Source organism: Mesoplodon mirus, assembly GCF_964341445.2.
Source record: "Mesoplodon mirus genome assembly, contig: HAP1_SCAFFOLD_1286, whole genome shotgun sequence".
Classification (NCBI taxonomy): Eukaryota; Metazoa; Chordata; class Mammalia; order Artiodactyla; family Ziphiidae; genus Mesoplodon; species Mesoplodon mirus.
This window is the reverse complement of record NW_028294806.1, coordinates 78,773-84,578: the sequence shown is the minus strand read 5'-3', so window position 1 is coordinate 84,578 and position 5,806 is coordinate 78,773. Positions and strand designations below refer to the sequence as shown.

General features: G+C 42.5%; 1 pseudogene across 1 annotated transcript; it reads left to right on the top strand.

Moving 5' to 3' along the window:
- Positions 1-1,240: 1,240 nt before the first annotated feature.
- LOC309797953 (3-hydroxyisobutyrate dehydrogenase, mitochondrial-like) lies at positions 1,241-5,188 on the top strand (annotated as a pseudogene). The gene has a single exon. The product of its transcript is annotated as a 3-hydroxyisobutyrate dehydrogenase, mitochondrial-like (transcript).
- The last annotated feature ends 618 nt before the right edge of the window (positions 5,189-5,806 follow it).

Sequence of the window (5,806 nt, the reverse complement as noted above, 5' to 3'; positions counted from 1 at the left end):
CAAACGTGAATGCCCACATAAAGTACACTAGGACTTGAATCCAAGGAATAACACATTTTTAGAGCCTCCAAATGTATAAACTTAGTACAATTCTGTATTACTTCTTAAGGCAACTGAAGAAAATAATTTTGTGATCAAATAAATATTGATTTTATTAACAGTTATTTTAAAAGTTTACAAAACTTATAAAAAATGTTAAGGCTCTATCAGCCTCATCAGTTGTTATTTCTTTTCTAGAATCTTGGATAAAGGAACAGTCGTTTGAGGGGAAACATGGTATAAAATGGGAAGATAATCTAACAGTAAAGATAGTTATATCTCTTCCTGTGTGATGAACTACTCCTAAGCTTGGTGGTTTAAAACAGCAGGCACTTTATCTCCTCACAATTTGTGAATCAGCGGAATGGGCTGGGATCTCCTGGGTGGATCTATCTTGCTTTCACCTGAGGTGACTACTGAGGCTGCCATCATCTGGTTGCTGGACTGGGGCTGGTTGCTTTCACATGTCTGGCCATTGGTGCTGGCTGTGGCCTGTGCCTAGTCTCCACTAGGTTAGCCAGGCTTCCTAACATGTCAGGTTTCCATGAGGACAAGCCCTAAAGCACGAGTACTCTCCAAGCTTCAGCTCTTGATATGCCATTGGGCCAAAGCAAGTCACGTGACCAAGCCCAGGTCAAGGTGGAACAAAACTACACAGGGTGAGAAAACGGGGGGAGGGGCATTTGCACTGGGGGTCAGTAGTCTAACAAACTGCTGCAATAACTATATAAAGAAAAACACCCTGGAGGACAACTGGTAAAAAATAAATGTGTGCGGGGTGGGGTGGGATTTGGCATAGGGGGGCAAAGGCAGTAAACAGGGGCTACCAAAATCTGAAGATTCTGGAATTTTTGGAAAATCCACTGGGATTAAAGGAGTTACACAACCATGTTCTGACACCAGAAGAAAGGCGCCAGTTGAGCATCAGGGAAGTCTAGCGCTCTTCCTCCATCGCATCAATTTTCACGTTTCTTTGACTCAGCATATTTGTAGAATGAATCATGACTTTCTATAAATTTTTAATTCAGTTTTTCAAAGAAATAGTGACCTCGCTTCTATCTGCTGTGCCACAAAAATGCCGTAGAAAAAAATTCCTTCTGTTAAGTCGCTCACTAGGTGAAACTGTATGTGTAACCTAGTACCAAAGAGGTATTAAGAATCGCCACAGCCGAGCCGGCCCTCCGCATCACGCACCCTATAGCAGCCAGTGGGTGAGCCGGGAGTCGAGGAGGTCACCGTGAGAAGGAGGGGCGCGGGCAGCGTGGCAGCCTCCTTCCGTCTCCGTGGAGCCACCTCCGGCCTCCGGTACAGGGAGTCGTCTGCAGCAGCCAGTGGTGGCCAGCCTTGCAGCGCTGTGTTCTAGGTCAGTAGCTTCCAAGACTCCAGTTGGATTCATTGGAGTAGGCAACGTGGGGAGTCCAGTGGCAAAAGAGCTCATGAAACATGGCTAGCCACTCACCGTTGTTGATGTGTTCCCTGATTCATGCAAAGAGCTTCTAGATGCAGATGAACCCTGTAGTGTCTTCTGCAGGGGATGTAGCCGAAAAAGGTGACAGAATTATTACAATGCATCAATGCACTAGAAGCTTATTGTGGAGCAAATGGAATTCAAAAAAAAAGTGAAGAAAGACTCACCATTAATAGATTCCAGTACTGTTGATCCTATGGTTTTCGGAGAATTGGCCAAAGAAGTTGAGAAAATGGGAGCGGTTTTCACGGATGCCCCTGTTTCTGGTAGTGTGGGAATGGCTCGATCTGGCAACCTCACACTTAGGATGGGAGGAGTTGAGCTGCTGTGGTGCATGGGCTCCCATGTGGTGCATCGTGGAGCTGTTGGGACTGGCCAGGCTTCGAAGATCTGCACAAACTTGCTGTTAGCTATTAGTAGGATTGGAACTGCTGAAGCTATGAATCTGGGACTCAGGTTAGGGCTTGACCCAAAACTCTTGGCTAAAATCCTAAATACGAGCTCAGGACAATGTTGGTCAAGTGACACTTATAATCCTGTACCTGGGGTGATGGATGGAGTTCCCTCGGCTAATTACTATCAGGGCGGATTCGGAGCAACACTATAATGGCTAAGGATCTGGGATTAGCATGAGACTCTGCTACCAGCACGAAGAGCCCAGTCCTTCTGGGCAGTCAAGCCCATCAGATCTGCAGGGATGTTGTGCGTGAAGGGCTACTCAAAAAAAAAGACTTCTCATCCGTGGTCCAGTTTTTGCAAGAGGAGGAGACATTCTGAGTTTGCCCTCTGGCTGTGAACACTGAAACATTGAAACCAAACTGTGTCTTGGAGCCCCTTATGGCTCACTCCACAGGAAAATGGGCTTAATCAAAGGTCAACTGTCTGCTTTTGAGTGTGTAGGTCAGGGGTTCCCAACCCCTTGGCCTTGGACGGGTACCAGTCCACAGCCTCTTAGGAACCGGGCTGCACAGCAGGAGGTGAGTCGCAAGCAAGCCAACTAAGCTTCATCTGCTGCTCCCTATGGCTCACATTACCGCCTGAACCTCACACACCCCGCCCCCCCTCCCTGGAAAAATTTGCTTCCAGGAAACCGGTCCCTGGTTCCAAAAAGTTTAGGCACCTCTGGTCTAGGTCACAGTAGATCCTGGGATTTTTCGCCCATTCTAAACTGCTTATTCTTTTTATCTATTTAGCAAACATATCATCTGTAATTTTTTTTTCTGCAAGCCACTGATGGTAACTGCTAGCTAGCTAGCTGATTGGCCTTTTTCAAAAGTTTGATTCCTGAGCATCTTCAGCTAAAACTCTGCCTACTTCACTCAGGATATTATTTACTCCACTTTACAAATAAAACTAAAATTGTTTTCAACAGGATAAAATCTATCCTCGAGGAAAGAAAAGAAATTGGTGTGAGAAAAGATATTAGAGAAAGGGGAAGTAGAGTGAATTACTACCTGTGTCCCTCAGAAAATTTGTCCTGTTAAATAACCCAGTGGTGATATTCTTGCATTGAGATTACTGGTTTAATTTCTAGGAGTTGTTAAAGCAAGAGAACTCCTTGCTGCATGTTATGTAATTTGGACTCTGTTACATTATCTTGTTGTGCCCCTCTTGTAACAACTTCCCATACTCAGCAAACTTGTTTTTTTCATATTTTTGCTTCCTTGTCCATTTTTACTGCATATTTTTTGACTTCAAAAGAATGACATCTTTAGAACTGTTTCAGAGCCAACGATGATATGTGCTTTAGATAATTATTACACTATGCTAAATATAACCATATTCTTTTGAATTCAAATAAATTTCTATGCTGATATAAAAAGAGAGGCACATTTCATCAATGTTTAAATAGTATCCTTCTTCCTCTAAAACTTAAAATAGGATTCAGTCTGATTCCTAAAGGGTTATTTTCTTCAACAACAAGAGCTGACTTAGGCCATTTCTTGGCAGTGGAATCTGAGCATAGAGGTCCCTGTCTGACTGCCCTTTGTTTCTCACTCACAGTATCCTGGGTGAGTGTAATGGACGGGCGTGCCCTTATGACTTAGCCCACTGCTACTGCTCCTGATGAGGGCTAATGGTGTGGGCCACTTTAACTCCTGCCCAGCAAAGTGCTGACATCTGGGGTTTCCTATCAAGTTTACCAGATATTTCACAGTAATTTCATAATTTACACAACATAAAAACACTGATTTTGAGCTTAGGAAAGCATTTCATTTAAACAGATACAGAACACTACTCTACAAAATGGTTTAAAATTTGTGAGCAATTGCATTAAATAAACTCTAATATAAATTAATCTAATACAAGTAAACTAATAGTTGCAAAGCTACTGGTTGCTTCAGAAGCGGTGGCTACGGATAACTTCAAAGTTGTTTCCTCAGTTCATTAAGAGGAGGAACTATTTGCTGTCAGCTTCTTCTTGGGGAAGCTTAGTTTGATGCTGATTCGCGTTATGAATGTATAGGAACCATTACTGGTTCTTCCTTTCCATATTCAGTGCACCATTATACTTCTATCCTCTTAAGATCTGGATATCTGTTACTGCTACTGTTGGCTGGAGCCTGGGAGGAGGAAAGCTATCAAGAAAAAAGGTCAACAAGTGTTAAAGATTTTTAGCATACCACTGAGACTTTTTATCAACCATAACCATAAGAAATAATAATTAAAATTACTTATAGCCTGGTCAGTGAGACCTTGAGTAAATTGTGGAAGCATCCATGTTTCATAGAGTTTCAGGGGATGGATATTTCCTGTTATTAACTCTATATCCTCTTCAACTGGAACAGAGAGACCTTTCTCTGTTGAAGCAGTTTTGTCTTTTTCCTGGGCATTTTCAGTTTTCTCTTAGGAGAGACTTGTAAAGCTTACATATACAAACTTACACATACACGAATAAAGCAAAGAAGGGATAGAGCAGTCTTGAGAGGACACGGTTTTGTAGCAGGCACACAAGACAGAGCTAATACTCCCTGATTGCATTTGCCTCCCTAGCCCCATCTCCTTTGTGGAAAGCATCAGCATTCTGACTGGTCTCTGCACCCCACTAACTGGACGGAACACTGCATTGGCATTCTTAGGGAGCACTGATGGTCCCTCCGGAAACTGTGGTTAGAGCTTGTGCAGCCAAAGTGCACAGGAAAGAATCAAATATACTTCATATAACATGCTTACTCTGTTTTGCTTAATTAGCACTTATTCCCTGTAAGAGGCTGATTTCTGCTTTGACAGGGAGTAATCGAACTCGGTATTCACGCAAACCATAAAATTAAAGTTAACATACCTCAGCTTTTCATCCTACTGGAAGAAATGTATGAAATCTAAAGTTATTTTTTAATTGCTGCTGTTTAGAACGCCTGAAGCCCATTTGCTGAACTTGTTAAAGAGCAGTGTTAATGAGGGTATTTTTCGTTTCTTTCTTTTCCGACCACAGCATGAATTCTCAGCCCAAAGTGTGCCCTGTTTCCCACAATAGAGACAGGGGAAAAAGTGCGAGTCTCTCACCACAAAGCATGAGACAACTACAAATACTTCTCTCCCAGAGTTAACATTGATGAGAGTCTTTGTGGAAAAGAACTTCCTCTTTTTGCGGGAATACAGTAGAAATGCAAGATGTATTCTCCACAATTTCACTATTGGAAAAATAATTTCATAGTCTCTCTCTCTCTCTCTCCCTCTCTCTCTCTCTCTCTCTTTCTCTCTCTCTCTCTCTCTCTCTCTCTCTCTCTATATATATATATATATATATATATTTTTTTTTTTTTTTTTTTTTTTTTTTTGCGGTACGCGGGCCTCTCACTACTGTGGCCTCTCCCGTTGTGGAGCACAGGCTCTGCACACACAGTCTCAGCGGCCCTGGCTCACAGGCCCAGCTGCTCCGTGGCATGTGGGATCTTCCCAGACCGGGGCACGAACCCGTGTCCCCTGCATCAGCAGGCGGACTCTCAACCACTGCGCCACCAGGGAAGCCCCATAGTCCATATTTTTTATTGGTCTTCTTAAAAAGTGTTTAAACACTTAAACACAGTGTTTACAATAAGGAGTAAAAGAGAAGATTTTCAATGTGATATTTCAAGGAGCATTTTGTAAAGGCAGGATCCAGTGCCAACTTTGGAAAATTAACACACACCTATGAGATCAAAGAGTCACCTGCAAAAAATTTTATTATGTTTTTCTTTCATACTAGTTTCCTAAAGGTGCATTGTTACTTCTTGGTAACGTAATAGTCAGAAAATACAGCAAATAGTTTCTCCTCTTAATGGTGGCCATTTGAGGAAGAAGTAGCTCTTACATAAGTGT